This window comes from Ursus americanus, chromosome 6 (genome assembly GCF_024610735.1).
Source record: "Ursus americanus isolate L20-20 chromosome 6, mUrsAme1.1.p, whole genome shotgun sequence".
Lineage (NCBI taxonomy): Eukaryota > Metazoa > Chordata > Mammalia > Carnivora > Ursidae > Ursus > Ursus americanus.
The window spans coordinates 16445399-16467591 of NC_142132.1; the positions used below are offsets into that span (position 1 = coordinate 16445399).

Consider the following 22193-nt stretch of genomic DNA (forward strand, 5'->3'; position numbering starts at 1 on the left):
GGCACTTACAGCATGGCAGGTGCTGTCCATCACAGAAAGGGGGTGAGAAAGCAAGGGATGGTGAGTAAGACAGAAGTTGGGGTCTCAGGAGAGAGAGCCCATCACTTTTGCCAGGTTCATTAGACTGTAAGTCACTAGGTGTCCAGTTGATACTCAAGGGGAAAGGATTACACAAGGATGTGGCTCTCAGGAGACAGGGATCCTTGGGGGCCATCTCAGAAGCTGCCTGTCACATGAAGTTCTGTGACTTCCAGCTTAGCCAGCCCAGGGTTGGACTTGGGGGCTGGTGTCGCATCAAAATAATTCCATACTGCAGTCCACCAGAGGTTCTCGCCCCTGTCTCACAGCAACCTCGAGATGTCAGTGGTGGTGGTCCGATTTTATGGCAAAGGCATTGAGAGTTTAATGACTCATCTGTGTCCACATGAGTAAGTAAAAGAGCCAGACCTTGAACCCGGGTCTCCTGAGTTCTAGGCTGTGGCCTTTACCCTTTGCTATATGGTACTAGGGTGAATGGTGTCCCCTTCCCCATCTCCCACCCCCACCCCCACCAAATTCATGTCTACTCAGAACCTGAGAATGAGACCTTATCTGGAACGAGGCTCTTTGCAGATGTATTTAATTAAGATGAGGTCATACTGAATCAGGATGGACGCTAAGTCTAATGACGGTGTCTTTATAAGAAGGCCGTGTGAAGACCCAGAGGCCCGGGGGGCGGGGAGGGAAGGGTGCTGTATAGCAGTGGAGGCAGAGACGGGAGTGCTACAGCGTCGGGCCAAGGAAGGGCAAGGATTTCCAGGAACCATCAGAAGCTGGGAAGAGGCAAGGAAGGATTCTTTCTTCGAGCCTACAGAGGCGCTGTCAGCCCACCAACACCTCGATTTCCGATTTCTAACCACGACAACTGGGGGAGAATAGACGTGTGGTGTTTGAAGCACGCAGTTGGTAGTCCTTTGTTACGGCAGCCCCAGGAGCCCAATACACGGATCGTCTCCCTAGAAAAAGATTCCAGCCGCAAACTTCCCGAGGTCTACAGTGTGCTGAAAGGGTTTGTTGATAGTTCGCAAAACACAACTACTCTGGCTTAGCCTCCATCCAGAATTCGGTCTCCCAGTTGCCCTCTGGCCGGCATATCCCGTCTTCTGAGTCAGCAGCCATAACCCAGGACTGGGGGAAGAAAAGTGAGTAGATCGAGTGTAGATTCACTGCCTGTGATCTAAGATGATGAACGTTACGGGACAGAAGCGTGGGTATGCGGATTTGCTTTCTTCTTCCAGGTGACAGGCCAAAGATTAGAATCCCTCTGCCCTTCTCCCCCTCAACCCCTTGAACTTGAAGGCAACTTGGAGCAACTGGCTCACAATAGCTCTGTGTGTGCGTGTGGAGTTGTCGGTAGTCTCTTGCCTTGTATGGGCTGGCTTAGCATAAGAAGCGGAGGTCAGGGTTCAGCTGGAAAAGGGGTGGGTGGGGTAGGATGACTGTGGGACGCGGCCTTCTGTGTGTCCACGTTGGTAGGCTCACACAGAGGAATCAGCAGCATTGGATCAAAGGAGAGGGAGGCTCAAAGGATGTTCTTCGGACTCAGGGCTACGGCAAGGGGCTCCTGGTCGTGTTTGCAGCTTTGGAAATGCAAGAATTTCCTCTTGTACGAGGAAAAATAGCTCCTCATGTGAATTGTGATTAAGGTTTAAGGATTAGCCTTAAAATAGCGCTAAAAAAAAAAAAAAAAAAAAAGGCCTGCCACCTTCCGGCTGACCTTCTGGTGAAAGCGACTGTCCCACTTGTATTCTGCAGGGCCCAGTGACTGGTGATTCACAGTTTGTGGTCCAAAAGCATCGCAGCCTGGAAAGGACCGTAGAGATGGTCTAAACGTACTCCTTTGGCAGAAAGAGCAGCAAAGGCACAGAAATCCTTTCCAGTCCACCCAGAAGCTTCCCTGTCCCCCAGAAAACCCAGCTGGACCAAGGGCTCTGCCCCCCATTTGTCTCCCTACTTGCGTTCTGGTATCTTCTTCTGACCTCCACATCTGCCTGTATGATCTCCTCTGCCCCACATCTCCTCTGTCCCTACAGCATCTGTAGTTTACATGGTGGGCTCCAGCGCGGTGTAGCCCTCATCCCTCCATCCATGTACCCGTCCCATATTTATTGAGGGAATTGCTGTGGGGCCACCACTAGGTACTGTGGATATGGAGATTAGCAAGATCCTTGCTGTCCGTGAGCTTACCGCCTGATCAGAGAGCAAACACTTGCATGCAAGGAACTAGACTTCAAATTAGCCTCCTTCAAGGCAGTATAGACTAGTTCCCATCCAGCAAACCATTTGAAGAATTAGGAAATAATTGTCACTAAGTGGCCATAGTCTCACAAGGAGGTACCGTCCATTGGCCTATACAATTTGAAAAGTTAGTGGAATGTATATTTGGCAATCCTACATCCTGAATTTTTCAAAATAGCTCCGATGTAAAATAATTCTCTTTTCAGTTCATGTGTCCTAACTGTTGGTCAAGAATAGCCGGATGTCACGCAGGCAGGGTTTTCTCTACCCAGTCCAACTTCTCTACCTCCTTCCTACTTTGCGTCTGACAGATTCATTCTTTGGACCGCAATCTTGCAACGCATCTCTCCTTGGAGGAGTAACACCCTAAGCCACAGACCAGCTAGCTTTTCAGCAAGCACTGGAAGCCCCACTTCGGACGGGGACTGCTCCGGTGATCCGGGGGTGCTTAAGTGTGTCCGGGAGCACTGGGCTGTTGGGCTGAACGGGAGATGGAATCTTATGAACATCACGACATAGACATTGACAGAATGCTTAGGGGATATTGTCAATGGGCCTTGGGGTAAAGTATTCAGGATAAGCAGGTAGAAAATGAGAGAAGGTCCTGGGCAGCGGGAGACAATCTGATTCTTCCAGCCATTTAAGCACTCTACCCAGGGCTGGTCCTGTTAGACGGGAGCTCACCGGCTGGAGACCTGGAGATGGAAACCATAGCAAGCAGGAAGAGCCTTTAAAGTCTTTGCATTTCAGTTTTATAGGTAAAGAAGCCCTGCTCTTTCTTTTCCCAATGGCTTAGAGAGAAAATAAGTCAACGCTGTTTTCTGGATTAGTGTGGACGCCTTTTCTCTCTGTATAAGAACAAATGGTTCCCCTGTGAGGCAGATCTTCATTCAGTCATGGACGAATTAACCAGAAATTAGGGAGCATGTTAGGGAGTGGTCTCAAGGCATCCAGGGTTCATCCACCCTGGTAGCCCTGACACATGACCCTGTGCTGTCACAGATGTCCTTATTCCCTCCGTGTCTTTCTCTTCCTGGTGTTTGAACAACAATTATCAGGGTAATTGAAGAGTATGTTATATAATATGCATATTTGAAATAGATATGTAAGTTTAGAATAGATTTGCTCTATTTTCCTTCAGTAAATATATTTTATTTACTGAATAAATATATTTTAAATGTATTTATTTAGTAAATATATTTTAAGCACCAACTGTATACCAAACACGAATGGGGCTGAAGAGGGAAGAGTCCCTGGGGTACGGCAAGGTGTAAAGTCTTCTGGGAAGGAAGCAGGAGCAGTGCCTCCTCCCTGCTGGGGAGTTTCCTCTTTAGACCCCAAACCTGCTCTCCAAGTCAGGTCACGGTCATGAGCCTTACGGCGAGCTCCCTTACATCCATGGCCGGGCACTTGAAGGCATTGTCCCAACACTCTTCTTGATCGATTTCATCTGAAATCCACTTCAGAAAACCTCTGTTTCACAAATGTTTTGACTTCAGTCATTTCGATCTATTGCTTTTTGCAGTGCTGCCTCAAGCACTTGGCGGGCTTCTGTTGTCCCAGTCCTTGATCTTGTCTCTGGATTACAGGAAAGACCTCAGAGCAAGGCCCAGAGAGGTTCAGGGACCTCTTCCAGGTTGGGCAGTGAGTTAGGATGCCTGAACACTGCTCCCAACTTAACACCAGTTTCCCACGGGATGGGCTTACACCACCTGGGGCTGAGAACGATCTTCGATGTCTAGCTTGGGTCAGGGCCCTCATCTTTTGGATAAGGAAAGTGAGAGCCGGAGTAAGTTACTGGTTGTCCACAGCCACGGAATCACAGACTCCTCGAGCTGGAAGGCACCTTGGGCCTTTTGTTATCTAGTTTCACCTCCAACCCAAAGGAGCAATACTTTCCAGACACTCTTTGCCAGTTGATCACCCAGCCTCTGCTAGAGCACTTCTGGAAATGGGGAGTGCATGATCTGTCTGTCCATTCCACTTACAGTCATGTCTCATTGTTGTCAAGCTCTTCTCTGTAATCAGAGGGAATCTGGTTTCCTGCCCTGTCTACGAACAGCTACCTTGCAGAGCGATCACCCACAACCTACAGCCTCTGTCCTAGGACTGTTGTCCCCACCGTGGATCCCTTTACCCAGCTGGACCCTTTTAGCTCACCCTGCCTCAGTTTCCCTGGTTCAGACGGCCTCTCTTTAGCATGGCTTAGTTCAGAATGTTTATTTTGCTTTTATTTATTAATGGGAACCACCGCCTTCTGTAAGTCCCACCCATCTCCCCCTTTTCTGAGATGCAGAAGGCGCTCGTTAGAGCATCAGTGAGTTTACCGCACTCTTTAAAATCAGGACAACAACCAAAAAACTTGAGTGTGCTTCCCCTGACAGGCCTCCTTAAATATAATCATAGATCTGTCACAAAATCAGCAGGCTTATGAGGGCTTGTCAAAAAGTCTTTTCTGGAGTGGGAGATGTTTAGGGGAAAAAAATTCTTTTACGTTAACTGAAAAGGAACAAAGTAGGAAAAGAACAAGGACCAAATGATTTTGTGAAGGTTTTACGTAGCTATAATGTCACAAACTTTGCCTTGATTAATGATAATGCAGCCGGTTCCGAGGAGGGAAAGAGGAGGTTCTGAGCTATAACTGTAATTCTGAGCATGTAGTTGGTCTTGACATTTCTATTCTATGAGTTTTTCTCTTAGTGAGAAAGCAGGTGAGGTAAGAGCAGTGAAGTCTTCCTTTCCAGTCATTACGGTTCCCACCTCCAGTTCTGATGGGGAGTAGACCAAAAGGCGCCATGAACGCTCCGTTTCCTTTAAGCAACGTCTTGCTTAGTGATTCCCGTTATTAAGTTGCGTCCACACCATGACTCTGGAGGGTTTAGGGACTCTGAAGCATTTGCCATTTTTAAAAAATTTCTTTTTAAAGCCATTTGGCTTTATAGCTCAACTCAGATCCTTCTGGGTTCTACAGATGGGGATCCGTAAGGTAGTTCTGGTTTTCTCTGCTTCTTGGGGCGGCCTCTTCGAGGTCTGGCGGACATCTGCCTGTGCGTCAGGTTCCCAAATGAATTCTTCACTGGCCTGAGCATCTGGTTGCTTCAAGGGCCAGCATAGACGTGTCCCCACATTGCATGACATTAGAGGAGTAATTACAAGGACAAACAATACAGAGATCTGGTGCCCTGGCTCCTCTGGGACTCTCCAGCCATGATCACATCACTCTGTCCTCGTCTGATGCCAAATCTCCCAACCAGTGCAGGGATTTCTGAGCCTTCGGCAATTACTCAGCATAATAAGATTTCAGAGCTCTCCCTGGCTTAAAATGAGCTTTCCATTTTCTCACCAGCCCACTCCCCTCCCCCGGCCTTGCCCTGAATTAGAAGTACATCAGCAGAAAGATTCACAGGCCCTTCAGCTGCCCAGTGGCATATTTCTGTCTTCCCTTTCTCCTGTGAGCATCTCCTCGGCCCTCCTCCTTCACACACCGGGCTGGACAAGAGCATTACGTCCAGACACCCCTACGTTGCCCTGCCCGGAAGTACCGCATTGTGAACGTCAGCTTAGCCTTTCCTCCACGTGAGAAAGCTGTCCCCACCTTCTAAAGTCCCAGTAGTTGTGATGAGGATTATAAACAAACACTACAGAGATCAGTTTTCGAATGAAATGTAAGAACCCTTTCAAGTGCCTAACCCTAATTGTAGGCTCTTTTGGTCGTCCTGGAGTTGGTTTTGAAAACCACGTTGATGATGCCCGAAATTAAGTTACCACGCACCTGTGCACGCAAAAGGCAGAGACATCAAAGGAGGGCTCCGTGCAGACGGCCAACAAAAGAAATGCCAGGCACAGACATTGAAGACATCTGGCTTTTCTGGAGCCTGGTGTTTGTTTCTCAGGCAAGGACAATTAGTGACTTTAACGAGAGCTGGGTGTGGCTTTGTTCTGTCCTCAAACTTGACTGTGAGTTCGTTTCTGAAGCCTCCCTAATTTCCAGGCAGAAAGGATGTGTCATTGACTTACTTGTTACTCTTTAAAACTTTTCCTTGTCTTTTAATAAAGAGGAGTAATCTTTTAGGTAAGAAGTCGATGTCGACCTGAACGCGGGCAAAGTCAGATTTAGGCTATGGTGAAGGGAATGCAGCTTGCTTTCTTTCAACCTGGAGAGACAGAACATTGCATGGGAGAGAGAGGTCTTTGGGAGATTTGCTCACATGGAAAAAATAACAAATATTTTTAATTAATGTCACTTGTCTTTTTTTATGGACTTTGAGGCGTTTCAAATTATTTTTGTATGCAATTTTAACACTATCTCCTAAGATCTTTTTATATTTTATCTCTGAAATGTGTCAGATTCCAAACTGACACCATTTTAATAGAAAGGAAGTGGCGTTGGTGGTTCTAGAGTCAGCAGGGACCGGGATTTGAATGCTGGGTGGGCAGCACTGTCTGGGTGCCTCGGGCACGTCATTAACTTCAGGGGGCGGTGACAGTCCCCACTTTCTGATGGCATTGTGGAGATGAGATGACCCCATCAGTGGGCACCGCGGCTCACAGCAGGGCTGGGCACAGAATGTGAAGAACACTTGCTGATAACTGGGGATTTCTGAGCACGGCATTGGGGATTTCCGATTCGTGGGGCAAAGGCTGCGTCTGCAAAGGTCTCTGCTCCCCACCGCCCTTCCCAGGAGGAAGCCGGACAGCGCCTGCTATGCCCAGGCTTGAGCCCTAAGCAAATAACAGATCTAATCTCAGGGGAAGCAAGTGCATTTTGTTATGGGTACGGAAACATTTTATCAGTCTTCAGACAAAGTAAACAGTAGATGAAAGAACGTCATCTTTCCAGTGTTTCTGACGTGTTGGGCGAGAAAACAGCAGTGTGAGTGGCTAGGCGGCCTCAGGGGCACCTGTCCTCTCACAAATAAAACCCCGATGGGTGTTAAGTGCTAAGTAAGAGCCCCGCCCGGGCGTCTCTGGACGCCTGGGTTCTAAAGCCAGTTCTGCGCTGTGCCCCAGTCACAGGTGCCGTGGGCCTGACTCCCCCTGAGGCTACGATGGCTCCACTCATTTGTCGCCTTAGATTTTGTGACCTCCTGAGGCGTCCTGCCAGCTCTGCAGGGGTGTTTGTTCACAGCAGGGATAAAATCCCCTCTAAGGTCTAAGAATACCTGCCTTCCACCAAGGCCCCGGGCAGGAGGTGTTTTTCCTGCCAGATATCCATGTCCCCAGCCGTCTCTGGGGCGACTCCAGGCAGGCCAGCCAGCCCCCAGCATGGGGATCCCTGCAGGGATGTTCTTTTTGGGGCCAACACCCACCGTCAGGCGGATGGGCCCTGGGCTTCCACGGGGCCTTCTCTGGAGAAGGACCACGCGTAGCTGGGGCTGCGGCGATTACCCAGATGGCCAAGAACACGTACCCACTGCTCCATCCCGGGCACGGAAGGTCTCTACGGGGAGTTTTAGAACCTTCCCTATTTAGTTCCAGACTGCACGTCCCTGCCTGCGTTTTGTCGGCAGGCCAGCTGTCTCTCAGTGGGAGTGCGTGCTGCTGTTTCTTCCTGACGTGGGCTTGCTTGACACCGTCGTGCTGGCTCCGTTTGAAAGCAGAGTCCACTCGCTCCAGCCAGAAGCGCTTAGAAACCAGACGCGGGTCTCTGGTGCTCTCCGAGGACGAAGCCGTGTCTTGCTGGAAAATGGGCCACCGGTTCAGCTCTGTGTCTTGTATGGGTCCAAGTACGGATATGCTTTCAAAGTGCGGCAGGGGCAGACTGAAAGCTTGGTAGCACACCGTGAGAATGAACGAGAAGAATGCTGTATGTGCCCATGAGGTGCTCCCCGAGTAAGCCAGTTCCCTTTCCTCAGCTCGCCGGCCGCCGTGACATCTGTCGTCAGGGCGCCCCGATGTCCCAGGATTTGTGGCCCTGGTGGGCTTGCTTTCCACAAAATTAGTGACACTCTTGCTTTTCTCTTATTGTTCTTATTTTTGCTCTCTATATAAGACTTGGGCTTATAGGAAGAAGGCCTTATGTAACCCATTTTTTTATTTTTTCTAAAGCAAAGGCTGGTCTTGAGACAGAGGTGTGGCTCTGAGTGGCACACTCAGACCCTGGAGAGCATGAATCTAGGGTGGTGGGAAAGAAACCAGTGAGCCTGGGGGGCGCCTGGGTGGCACAGCGGTTAAGCATCTGCCTTTGGCTCAGGGCGTGATCCCGGCGTTGTGGGATCGAGCCCCACATCAGGCTCCTCCGCTGGGAGCCTGCTTCTTCCTCTCCCACTTCCCCTGCTTGTGTTCCCTCTCTCGCTGGCTGTCTCTCTCTCTGTCGAATAAATAAATAAAATCTTTAAAAAAAAAAAAAAGAAAGAAAAAAAAGAAACCAGTGAGCCTGGGAAACAGTGACAAACATCCCTCAGTGAGTGAGTGGCTTCGGCCAGGCCTGGTTCTCGTGTGTGGAGCACACGGCTGGGCCTTCGCATCCCCTTCCCAGCCTTTCCAATGACAGCCATTTTATAAAGTAGGTTGACTTAAGCCACCAAAGCCTTCGCGGGGCTGACACAGGAGAGGCTCCGGGGCCTGCTTTTCTCTTTTCTTTTTTTTTTTTCCCTTCTTCCATTCTTCCTCTTTTCTTTGCTGAAATCACAACTTCCCACCTGTATGAGTTTTCAATGCGATGTGGTGACAAAGGGCACAAACCTAGTGGCTTAAAGCAGCACACGTTTACGTCTAACAGTTCTGGAGGTCAGAGATCCAGACTCTCAGCGACCAAAAACATGCCTGCTTTCCTTCCGGAGGCTCGAGGAAAGGTGGTTTCCTTGCCTTTCCCTGCTTCTGGAGACCCCCTGTCTCCCTTGGTGACCAAGTCGCAGCTTCCGGGGACCGGGATGTGGGTATCTTTGGGCCATCCGTCTGCCCACCACACGGGCGGACTCGTGGAGCGCGAGAGCGGGGGCGGAGGGGGGCACGGTGACTGCTCACGACAGGGGACGCTCGCGTCAGACTTGATTAGCTTTCCGAGTAAGCCGGGTCCAGGGCCTCCGGGACGGACTTGAGTCTGTCATTCAGCGTTCTTTCTTCCAAAACCGCAGAGCTCACTGTGCATTTCATCAAAACCTTCACTCGACTTAGTTATACACAGAGACCTGTGGAAATAGGTACAGAAGAGATTATCTATTATATTTTACAAGTCTTCAGGCACCGGGAGACAAATGGAAAAGAGGATTTTTGTTGTTGTTGAATGTAGCTCTTCAGAGGTAGGCAAGATTCTGAATCTTTTAGGGAAGAGTTTAGGGAGGGGGATGGTGTCTGTGGTAAAAGATAGGAAAAATCCCAGAGTGCTTTCAAAGTGAGTAAAGGGAGTTTTCACCAAACGACTACATTTACTCCGGCCCGGCCCACATTCATCACTGTCTGTACCTATGCCGTACCCTAAAGCAAATAAAATCAGAATGCTTCCTTAAGCAGAGACCATGGCTGAGTTTCCCTCCAAAAAACAGTCACCCCTGTACCAAAAATGAGAGCAACAGAGATGGGCTTCTGACTTTGAGACAAGCTACAGTTTTAAAGAAAATCTTTTCCTTTGGGGGCCTAATATTGTCTTTAAAAGATTCCTTGCCTTGCCATTCTCTTTCCCCCAACAGAATCACCATCTCCAAAGGAATATATGTATTTTTAAAGGAGGTAGGCTCACTAAATGCTCAGGAAGCTTGCTTGTGGGTCAGTCCCCTGCTGTGAGTCACAAGATTCATTTGTGATAGTGCGAGGATAGGAAGGGGCAAGCTAATAGCCCTTCCACAAAGACCAAGGCTCCGACCGTGTTTTCGACTTTAATCTGGTTGCCATATGTTGTTTCTGAAGGATTAGATAATTAAAAGACCTTATTTTCAGAACAAGTTGAACTAGCAATATGCCAGAAAATAAGAAAAAAAGATTAACTAAATTTGTCAACTGCAGACATCTCAAAAAAATGCTTAATAGGCTTTTGATAAAAATTTAAAAAATTAATCTGGAGTAGGAAGAGAATATAGATTTTACTCCAAATTCATGAGTGTTATTAACTCACAAGAAATGAATACTCACAATTCTTTCTGAGATCATACTGAAGGATCCACTGGTAATAATGAAGTCAGTGCCTGTGATGTGGACACCTCTAAATCCACTGTATTTTTTTAGGCAAAAGTTAAAGCAGTAAGTGCATACTAAGTTAGGATTCAATATAGCTTTGCTGTTATCTTTTTTTAAACAATAGTCAATATTTGCAGAGTTTATTTAGATAATTACTGTATGTTTCCTAAGGCTGCTGTAGCAATGTACCACAGACCTGGTGGCTTGAAATAACAGAAATATTTTCTCTCCCAGTTCCGGAGGCTGTAAGTCCAAGCTCCCTCTGAGGGTCCAGAGAAGGAGCTGTTCCATTCCTGTCTCCCTAAACTTCTGGAAATCCTTGCTATTCCCTAGCTTGCAGATGCATGCCTGCATCCCCGACTCTGTCATTACATAACCTCCTTGTGCATCTCAGGGTCTCTGTCTTCCCATGGACTTCCCTCTCTCCCATGTCTGTGTCCAAATTTCCTTCTTTTTAATAAGAATACCGGTCTTTGGAGTAAGACCACCTTAACATATTATGACCTCATCTTAACTAACCACATTGCAAAGACACTATTTCCAAATTAGGTTATATTCTGAGGTTCCAGGTGGACGTGAATTTGGGAGGTCCACTCTATTCAACCCCGTATAGTTCCTATCTCCCTGGATCAGCTTTTCTGTCCATAAAATGGGGATACTATTGCTTGTTTATATTTGGTTTTAGCATAATGAATATAAGACTCATTCTTTGACTCTTACTCCTGAGATCTAGTGAGAGCAGAAGTGAAACTTCCTCTGGAATTATTTTTATGTAACCTAAAAATTACTAAGCAAGGAATTTTTTTTTTTTTTTCATTTCATCTAGCGTTTCTCAGAACATACCTTGGGAAACATCAATTTCATAATGTGGCCTATGTGTCAAGTAGAAATAATAAAACTAGAGATGTAAGTAGTGTGATCTGAATGTTTGTGTCCTTTCTACCCCCTTAAATTCATATATTGAAATCCTAATCCCCAAGGGGATGGTATTAGGAGGTGGCGGGGCGGGGTGGGGGGGGCTTTGGAAGGGGCTTAGGTCATGAGGGCGGCAGCACTGTTATGGATGGGATTAGTGCTCCTGTAAAAAACAAACCCAAAACCCCACAGAGTTAGACCCCCTCTTCCACCACACGGGGACACAGTGAGAAACTGGGAGCCGGCCGTCCAGAAGAGGGCTCTCACTGGGACCTAAGCCCGCTGGCACCTTGATCTTGGACTTTCAGCCTCCAGAACTGGGAGAACTAAATTTGTGTTGTTTATAAACCACGCAGCCTGTGGTATTTTTATAATAGCAGCTGGAAAGGACTAAGACCGTCAGTGAAACTCTTGCCCTCAAGTCCTAGTCCCTCACACACAGACCTACTTCGAGCCCTTGAATGCCAGGTGAGATTTTGGCTTCAGGAGGGATGTTTTGGAATTTCTAGTGGTGCAGCTTAACATTTTCATTAGTGTTTTGGATGAAAGCCTTAGGCTTTAACGACGTTAGAAGATGCCCGATGGCTTTGGAGATGGCTAACGTTGACAATCATAAAGGAAGGAAACGTCTCATGAACACAAGGCAGGGAATGATGGTTCTTGCCCAGAGGACAGCACAGGAGGGTATGGGAGAGGGGACTGATTTTCAGAGTGACAGTGTGTGGAACTCTGCTGATCTGCTCCCCAGTGAAACTGGTGAAAATGATTTTTAAAAAGAAACAAACACACACAAAAAACATTTAAAGCCTCTGGAAATGGTCCTAAGGTCAAACAGTAAATGAAGAAACATTTGTTTGAGAAAATCTGTGCAAACTTGGTAAAAAGTTGGCGGTCTGGGGTATGTGAAACAAGACTGCCCTCTCCCTCATCCTGCTGGCTCAGCAAAGTTAAGACCCCACTCCGGACAGCTGTGGCCACCAACATGGGCTGCCTGGCCCCCAGCTCCTGGGTGGAGGACTGTCTTCCTGGGAGGAGCAGAACTCAGTGTTTCCAATCCCCCAGCTACCTGTCGCTGAGGCTTAGTCTTGGCAAGTATGGTCAAAATGTGGGGGCTTCCTTGTTTTGCTCAGCCCCTGTTCGTGGAATAGACTTGACCTTGGGAAAGGTGTGATGAGAACATTGGAACCCGATTGTCCTTGCCCCTGCTCTTGAGGCCGTGGTCCCAGGCTGGGAGAGGAAGGCCAGGAGAACCTCAGGCTGCTGCTACACCCCCCCCTCCAGCCTTGCAGGGAGTGCTCAGCTCCTAGAGCAAAAATGTCACTCAGAGAGCAGCTTGCCTTTGTGGCAGTCCCAATCCCAGGGCCCTGGCTCTGAGATTTTGCCCCGGGGAGAGAAGGGAGCAGCAATTATAAAAACAGCTCATCTCTTCCCTGAGAAACTGATTTCATTTTACAACAGAGAGTGAAAAAGTTCAAATATAAAGGCACTTTCAAGGGCAGGGGAGGTCGTGGTTAAAGGCAACTGACAGGTGATTCATCAATTCCATGAACAGCCTAGACTATAGGCTAACTACTTTGCGGGACAGAACAGAGGAATAAGAGCTGGGGAGGAGCCCTCCCGAGGTCAGAACAAATACCAAACACTGACCTCAGAAACTATTCCTTCAAAGGAGCCACAATTTGACTGAGTTCACTTGTGGAGCAATTTATGCCCGAGTGCACTGCTGAAAACAATAGAGCAGTCAGCTGGAAATTAGTAGAGTTTAACAGTGGGGTGTGGTCAGTGAAAGAGAGGAAGGGATCCCTGCGAACACCACAGTCACCCCAGAGTGACTGTACTCCAGCCAGTCACTAGAACTAAACAGGCAAGTAACCATAACAATTGGGGGGCCCGTATCCAGAGTGGCTGCAGTTCGTTATCTAAAGTGTTCCGTTTCCAACAAAAAAATTACGAGGCGTGCAATGAAACAGGAAAGTATGACCCACACACCAGAAAAAAAGCAGGCAACAGAAGCTGCCTGTGAGAGACAAGATGTTGGATTTAACAGAAAAAGACTTCAAAATAGCCACTATAAATACGTCCACAGAACTAAAGGAAAGCGTGATTACCGAAGGAAAGGAAGGTATGACGACAGTGTTGCGTTACACAGAGAGCATCAGTGAAGAGATAAAAATTGTAAAAAAAAGAAGCAAATGGAAGTCTTTGAGTTTAAAAATATAATAACTGAGATTAAAAATTCACTAAATCAGGAGAATGAGAAGACGAGTCACAGTCTGACATTCTGATAAAGGAGTATTATCTAAGAAGTCAACAGTAAGAAAATGAGCAACCCGGTTTTTAAAAGGGCCAAAGATGTGAACAGACACCTCACCAAAGAAGATATATACCGGTGGCAAATAACCATATGAAAAGATGCTCATTGTCACATGTCATCGGGGAAAGGCGAGTTAAAGAAACGATGAGATACCACTGCACACCTCTTAGAATGGCCAAAATCTAGCATGCCAACACCATCAAATGCTGATGAAGATATGGAGCCATGGGAACTCTCATTCAGAGCTGGTGGGAACGCAGAGTGGTACAGCCATCTTGGAAGACAGTTCGGCAATTTCTTAGAAAACTGTGTGTGTGTGTGTGTATTTTTTTTATTAACCACATCCAGCAATTGTACTCCTTGGTATTTACCCAAATGAGCTGAAACCTTATGTCCACACAAAAATCTGCACACAGATGTGTATAGTAACTTTATTTATAGTTGCCAGAACTTGGAAGCAACTGGGATGACCTCAGTAGATGAATGGATAAATAAGCTATGATACATCCAGACAATGGATTGTTATTTGGCCCTAAAAGAAATGAGGTGTCAAGCCATGAAAAGATACAGAGGAATCTGAAATGCGTACTACCTATTTGAGAGAAACCTATCTGAAAAGGCTACATATTATGATCTCAACCATATGACATTCTGGAAAATAGAAAACCATGGAGATGGTGAAAAGATCCGTAGTTGTCAAGGGTTATGTAGGGTGAAAGGATGAAAAGGCAGAGGATTTTTAGGGCAGTGAAACTATTCTGTATGATACTATAATGGTGGATGCATATCATTATACATTTGTCAAACTATAGAATGTATAACTGCAAGAGTGAACCCTAGTATGAGCTATGGACTTTGGTTAATAATGATGTGTCAATGCAGGTTCATCAATTATAACACATGGACCACTCTAGTGTAGGTTGCTGTTAGTGCAGGAGGCTGTGCATGTGGGGGGAGGGTAGCAGATATATGGGAAATCTCTGTACTTTCTGCTCAGTTTTGCTGTGGACCTAAAACTGCTCTAAAAAATAAAGTCCATTAAATTTACTAGAGGCTTGACAGCATATTTGAACTAGCAGAAGAAAGAAGTTAGTGAACTTGAAGATAAATCAGTAGAAAATATGACAGCTGAAGAACAGAGCAAAAGGAATGAATAAAAATGAACAGTAGCGGGGCGCCTGGGTGGCGCAGTCGTTAAGCATCTGCCTTCGGCTCAGGGCGTGATCCCGGCGTTCTGGGATCGAGCCCCACATCAGGCTCCTCCGCTGGGAGCCTGCTTCTTCCTCTCCCACTCCCCCTGCTTGTGTTCCCTCTCTCGCTGGCTGTCTCTCTGTGTCAAATAAATAAATCTTTAAAAAAAAAAAAAGGTTTTCTTAAAAAAAAAAAATGAACAGTAGCTCAGGGAAATGGGGACACCGTCAACACATCAACAGGATAACTGGAAAGAGAAGAGAGAGAAAGGAACAGAAAAATTATCAAAGAAATAAAAAACGTCCCAAATTTGTTGAAAAATAATATCCTGCACATCCAAGAAATTAAGCTCAAAATAGGATAAAAACAGATTTATGAATAGATACATTATGGTAAAAATTATGAAAGTCAAAGATGACAGAAAAATCTTGAAAGCAGTAAGAGAAAAATGATGTGTTACATGCAAGAGAATCCCAATAAGATTAGCAGAAAGTAGTGGAGGCCAGAGGCAGGTAGAATAACATATTCAAAGTGCTCAAAGACAAAAACTGTCAACCAGACAGACTTAGTATAGACCCCATGAGTTAAAGGGTTAGTAAAGGTCCACAGCAAGACTGATCTCATGTCAGATCAACTTGCTATAAGCCTGGGAGGTTCCCGTGACCTCTACGGGTTCAGTAATTCACCAGAACAATTCACAGATCTCAGGAAAATACCTAAATGAAGAGACATGTAGGGTGAGGTCTGGAAGGATCCCAAACATAGGGCTCCCCCCATGAAATCAGCATCTGTCACCCTCCGGGCACATGGATGTGTTCCCCAACTGGGAGGCTCCACCAGTTGTGTCCAGAGTTTTTATTAGGATTACATGACATAAGCTTGATTTATTGAACATTGACCATATGCTTGATCTCTAACTCCAGCCCTGCCTTCTCTTCCTTGGAGGTCAGGAATTCAGGCTGATACCATGTCACTCAAAGCTTCAACCCTCTAATCACATGGTTAGTCCTTCCAACCGTGATCAGCCCCCCATCCTGAAGCTACCCAGGGGCTCGCCAGGAGTCACCTCATTAGCATAAACTTAGATGCGGTCCAAGAGGCTCATAAACAACAGAGACACTTCATCACTCAGAAGATTCCAAGGGTTTTAGAAGCTCCATGCTAGGAGCCTTAGGCAAAGACCAGACAAATTCTTTATTATACAACAGTTATGGCATGCCATTCTTTTTATATGTTGCTAGATTCAGTGTGTTAGATTTTTTTCCAGTTTGTTAGATTTTTTTAAAGATTTGTACATCTATATTCATAAGAGATATTGGTTTGTAGTTTTCTTGTGACATGCTTATCTTGGTTTGGTACCAGCCTCACAGAACAAGTCGGGGAGTGTTTTGCTATTTTTTGAAAGAGTTTTATGAAGAATTAGTATTAATTCCTCTTGAAACACTTGGCAGAATTTACCAGTGAAGCCATCTGTTCTTGGGAATATTTTTTGTGGGAAGTTTTTAAATTACTAATTCAATCTATTAACTTGTATAGATCTTTGAATATTTTCTATTTCTTCTTGAGTCAGTTTCAGTCATTTTGTCTCTATAGGAATTTGTCCATTTTATTAACGTTATTAATATTTTTCATTCATAATCCTTTTTACTTCTGTAGGGTTGGTAGTAATGTCCCCCCTTTAATTTCTGCTTCTCTGTATCACAGTTCTGGACATGGAAGTGAGGATAGTAGCCTACTTTTGGGGAGTGACACGCTTTGTGAGGAGGGCACCAGGTGGGGTGGTAGCCTCTGGTCTTTCTAATTTGCATCTGGTTGGAACCTCTGCCCCGAGTGAGGTGGGCTGAGTGCCCAGGGTCCCAGTAGTCTTGGCTTGCCATGCCTAGGGTGGAGCCTCCACTGTATGAGTGGCTATGGATGAAGGAAGGCAGACCCTGATCTCTTGGCTGTATGCGCCTGGAATTTAGCTTTCTCAGCACCCAGGTTGGGGAGATGAGAATGTTGGCAGCCTGCCTTCCTGGGGATCCACTGCAGCCCTCTCCTGGGAACCAGGGGGGAAGCAGCAGTCTGAGCTTCTTGGCCACATCCACTGGAGTGGAGCTTCTGTCATACTGATCTGGGGTGGAGGACGCGGGAGTGGGTCATGGCTCTAAGGCCACAGATTCTCAAGCTTTTTACCTAGGTTTAGTAGATTTTTTTGAATAGATGTTTCTTCATTTGCTGTATGCTCTTGGAACAATTAACAGGGATTTTAGATGGTTATTTAGAAACAATTTTCACCAGTTATGGTCGTTCAATGGAGAGAGGGTCCTCAGAACTCATGGGAAGTATGCCTAATCTCCACTATTAGCTGTTCTTTTCACAGAATGCACTGCTTAATTCTTGGCTTATGGCTTCAGGTGGCTGTGAACAGCTCAGGGAGGGCTGAGAGAAAGCAAAAGCCTGAGGAAGAGAACCTAGAAGGCATATATGTGGGGAATGAGTATTGATTTGACGACGATGCTAAAATATGAAATGACTAACTTTGAAAAGAGAAGGTTAAGGGTATGAAGAGCTAGGACACATGCTCACTGAGTAACAAATGAGTGGAATGCTTTGTAATGCAGAGCGAAGTACTTAGGCACAAGGCATCATCTCTTTGCAAGGTTGTTAACTAATAGAATGTACTACCCATAAAGGTTGCAGAATTGCATTTTAAAACAGGCTAGACCCTTATTTTTAGGTCTCGTGAGTGACTAAAATGCAACTTATCTATCACCTCATTCATTACGATAAAATCTGGCAGAGACACTTTATTAACACAAATTATCAAAATAACTTTGGTGTTGTACCTTTCACCTACCAATCTGAACCACAGCAAAACACCCAAGAATATCTTACAGTTTGTAATAGCAAGGTGCAAGTAAGCCAAATAAAGTTCTGGGCCACGCGGATGATTATTTCGTTCTTCCTCCAGAAAGTTAAGCAAATAAAAGCAGCTGTCTTTTCTACTTGCTTTTCTGCAAGGCTGACTTAGGCGTGTTGCTGCCCGAAGACCGGGGCGTGGGGTAAACAGCCTCATTAGATCCCTTGCGATGCTTGGATTCTTAGGGCATGTCAGCTTCCTGAACATGGGTAAGCTATTGTTTTTTCCCTCTCCAGGAATGGGGAGATAAACGACACTTCAAATATTTATCCTCCTTATCTTTCTTGTTCTAATAAGGGACTCGGTTGTGGTGCCATTTCCAACAAAATGCCGAATATAGAACTAGTTCAATTTAAAGAGGTAGCTGTTATTTAACGAGATGATGCTTTTCAAATTAAAACCTTAGAGATGTTAGGGTCCGTGAATGCTCTCTTGTGTTGGCGGGATTGCAGAACTTGACCTTTCCACTCTGCTAAGCGCAAGTCAGTGTTTTCTACAATAAGAGGAAGAAGAAACAACAGACACAGTGATAATGTCTAGCAGTTTCTCTTAGCAACGAAATGAAAATATGTGGGGCATAGATTCAAATTGTAATTTATAAAGTTTAATTAAACTTAACTACTTATTAAAGTTGTGCTCTAAGCTTGACTGGAACTTGAGTTTTGGGTCAAAAAGGGGACACTACAACTGGCCAAATATACACACCCAGGAATGATACGCACTAAATTATATATGTAGGCCATGATTTTATTTATATATATGTGTATATATATAGATATAGATATAGATAGAGAGAGAGATAGAATATAGATACAGATCTCGATCTCTAGATAGTGATATATCCATAGTGGTTATAACTAAACTATATCTAGATCTAGATAGATCTGTATCAAGGAGCTCGAATAACTGAAAGGATAAGCAGGTATCCCAACTTTCGCAAGCTGAACTTTGCCTTTTGATGTGGGGACTAAGCCCCCGTCAGCATCCAGTGGTGCGTCCGTGCTGCTGATTGTTTTTCAAGAAGGGGAGAAGCCCCTCAAGATAAAGAAACAGGATTGTTTCAGATCAGTTTTGTGTTAGTGAAACTAGGATGAGAATTTTTTCCCACATAATGAATATTATAAAGTCCTAAGGCATAAGCATGGTTTGGAGGTCATGGAGAGGTCTTTAAGCTAGAAAGTGAAACCCTACTGAGCATAAAGGAGGTCACTTAAAGTGCTTTGGCGAAGAGCAAAACGCAGTACAGCGTGAGTTCCTATGAAAAACTGGTCTCGTCGTAGTTTTTAACCTGATGATTCAAAACTGATTTGAAGCAATCTATTGATTTACTTTGAGGGGTTCCCTGCCGTCTTGGACAGGACAGGCAATTTCAGACTGTGGGAGTTTAGAAATACATTGGCCTATCACTATCCAAATTCCTCGATTCCTTAACAGCTGGTGAGATAAGCATTGAGCACAAAATATCCTCAATGTCGAGATGTATTCCCTGTATCATGAAAAAAATCACATAATAAAGAGCAATTTATTGTTTGGAAAGCTGTTAAGTTCAAGGTCATGAATCCGTAAAATAGAACGATGACTGTATGTTGGATAACCCGTGATTTTTTAAAAATAAACCTTCATTTAAATGAAGTTTAAAAATATCCTAAATAAGATTTTATATACATAAAGGATATTTCAAATATTTTTGTGGCATATTCATTAAAAAAAGGAGAGGGATGAATATCCAATTTATTCCCCCTCAAGATTCGTTTAAGTCTGAAGTTTCTTACCCAGTTAGGAGTTCAAAAAAGCAATCGAACTAGCTAGAGAACGGAGTTGCACGGCATTTTTTACACTGACAGGCTGCCTTTGGTGAGGTAAAATGTTTTAAATAATTTTCGCACTCCTATTCGAAATCTGCGTATCTTTAAATGTACTAAAACTTGAGTTGGTTTATAGGTGTGTGTCTCATCCTAAAAAAAATAAAGTCCCAGGGTGTAAATAACAAATCATTGTTATTTTAAAGTGAAACTAAACGAGCAGATTTTTCCCTGTCTATTCCCAACTGCTGAATCTTAGCATGGCCCAGAAACTGAGGTCTCTTGGTTACATTCCCCTCTTGGGATAAACACGTCAACCGTCTTTGAGTCTCTATTTGAAGGCGTTCACGGGCAGAGAAGTCGGTGTTCTCCGTGGCATGAATGACTCAATGTTTGGAGTCTTCACTAGTTGTTAGTCACTGGGCTAAGTGCTTTTCTAATGTTATAAAATGATTCCGTGAGGTAATAATATCTAGGTTAACAGATGAGGAAACCGAATGTCAGTGGAGAGGAAGTAACTTGCCCGTGATCATTGTGGGATTGAGTGATAGTATCAGGTCAGCTGGCACAAAGTCGGTGTGCTTTAGACATGAGAATATACCTCGTGACAGACTCTTGTTTATGTGATTTCTCTTCACATATTCTAAAATAACCACTATAGGCTCCCCCCCCCCAATATTTATATATTCAATCCTGTTTCTTATAGTCTTCATGACCCTTCTGGTTACCTTTTTCAGGGTGCGCACAGAGCAAGCAATGTGATTGTGGGAAACAGAAGTAATCCTTTTCCCACTTTAGTTTTCTCTAAAAACTTATAATATTAATTTGTAAAATTCTAAACAATACAAAAATATATAGGGTAAATAATTACCAGTCCCTCCCTATCCCCTATATTCAACTCTATGTAGTTATTAGGGTTTGTCGTATTCTTCCATTTATCTATTCTCCCCCCTTTTTTTAACCCCCCTCTCCACATGCAGACAGTTCTTACTCTGAACAATTCTGATGGGCCCAGTTTCAGTTACCACAGTTTAAATAACACCACTCCCTCAAGAACCCAGTTCTAATTTCAGCTGCATGGATTATTGGCTGTAATCACCTAAGTACAAACTTCACTGTTAGCTCTTCAGTCCACAAATCCCTGTGCAATATCAGACGTGTCCCATGATCAGGGACCAATGATGTCACTTATTCCAAAGTCTGTTGGTGACTGGTCGCTGTGTGTGATAGTTTGTGCACAGACAGCAAAGTGTGTAGTTGTGGTGACTTCTTGTTGGATAACCAAAAGAGGGATTTGGCCAGAAAGACAGGAAGTCCAGCAAAGAAACGAAACACACCCCGGAAGTGACATTTGAGTTGAACGTAGGTGGAGTGAGAGCTAGCCTTGGGAACGCTGTAGCTGTTCGATAGACTCGATGTGCACCCGGGGACGTTGACGGAGGGTGACCTTGACATCCATGAGGAAAGTGGCTGTGATGAGAAGGATGATGATGTCCCAGAGGAAGTGATGATGGAAAAAAGCCTCACATTAAGGAAACCGTGGGAGATAGAGCACAGCATTGAAAACACGGATGAAAATGTTGGAAGCTGATCCAAACTTAGAAAGGCAAAAGACAATTTGCCTTTGAGAAAAACACTTGCTATCATAAATGTTATGATGAGAAGGAAGCAGGCACGGTTCCAATACTTTTGATACGTTTTCTTACAAAGAAATGAAAGTTTAATTCTCAACATTTGTAATGTTTTAAACTACAGTGCGATAATATTAGCTTTATTTTTTCATTTTCCCATACTTTCATGATTCAGTGGGAGGCCTTTACCCTCTTATTTACCTTGTTTCAGCAATTACCCCTTCAGTTTATTTGTTCATTCTTATCTCTCCTTTCGTGTACAGTGTAAGCTCCAGAGCAAGGACCTTGTCTGATGCGTTGGTCACTGGACCTGGAGACGGGACAGATGCTCAGTAAAAGCTGAGTGGATGGATTTGCATTTGATTTAGTGGAGTGAGCATCTTCTCATTGCTTTCTGAGCTGTATGCTCACATTCTCTGCCCACTTTCTAACGGGTATGTTTCATAGGATATATGATCTTCTGTTAATACAGACACTTGAAATATATATATATATTTCATATGTATATTATAGTTCATAGGCGCTCCTCATATATGATTATGTCCAATATTGTTTTTGCGATACTTTTTCATCTTAACTTTTCATTTGTTCTCATTTGTTATACAGATGCTTAAAACTTTTATGTAGTCATACATATCCACCTTTCCCATTATTACTTTTGGGTTTTAGGTCATACTTAGAAATGCCCTCCCCACCCCTGACACTATATTCTCTTTCATTTCCTCTGGCATTTTGTATTCTATTTATGTGTCATTAATTCCTTTCGAATTCTGTATATAGTGTTAAGTGGAGATCTTTTTTCTTGTTTTTTTTTTTCTTTTGTAAAGATTTATTTATTTGAGAGAGACAGTGTGTGAGCTGGGGGACGGGTAGAGGGACAAGGAGAGAATCCCAAGGAGACTCTCCACTGAGTGCGGAGCACGATGCAAGGCTCAATCGCATGAAGCTGAGATCGTGACCTGAGCTGAAATCAGGGGTTGGATGCTTAACCAACTGAACCACTCAGGCACCCTTAGAGATGGTTTTTCTTTTCAAATGTTCCTAATACC

The 22193-nt window shown here is 44.8% G+C and overlaps 1 long non-coding RNA gene across 4 annotated transcripts in view; it reads left to right on the plus strand.

Moving 5' to 3' along the window:
• The window catches only part of LOC123795976 (uncharacterized), a 148748-nt gene that overhangs the window by 104613 nt on the left and 21942 nt on the right, over nt 1-22193 (plus strand). For 3 of the 4 annotated variants that reach the window (XR_015724723.1, XR_015724725.1, XR_015724722.1), the window contains one exon: nt 21408-21578. The exons of the other annotated variant lie outside the window; for it this stretch is intronic. This is a non-coding gene — a long non-coding RNA (uncharacterized LOC123795976). The remainder of the gene's footprint in view (nt 1-21407; nt 21579-22193) is intronic. 4 annotated transcript variants of the gene reach the window in all.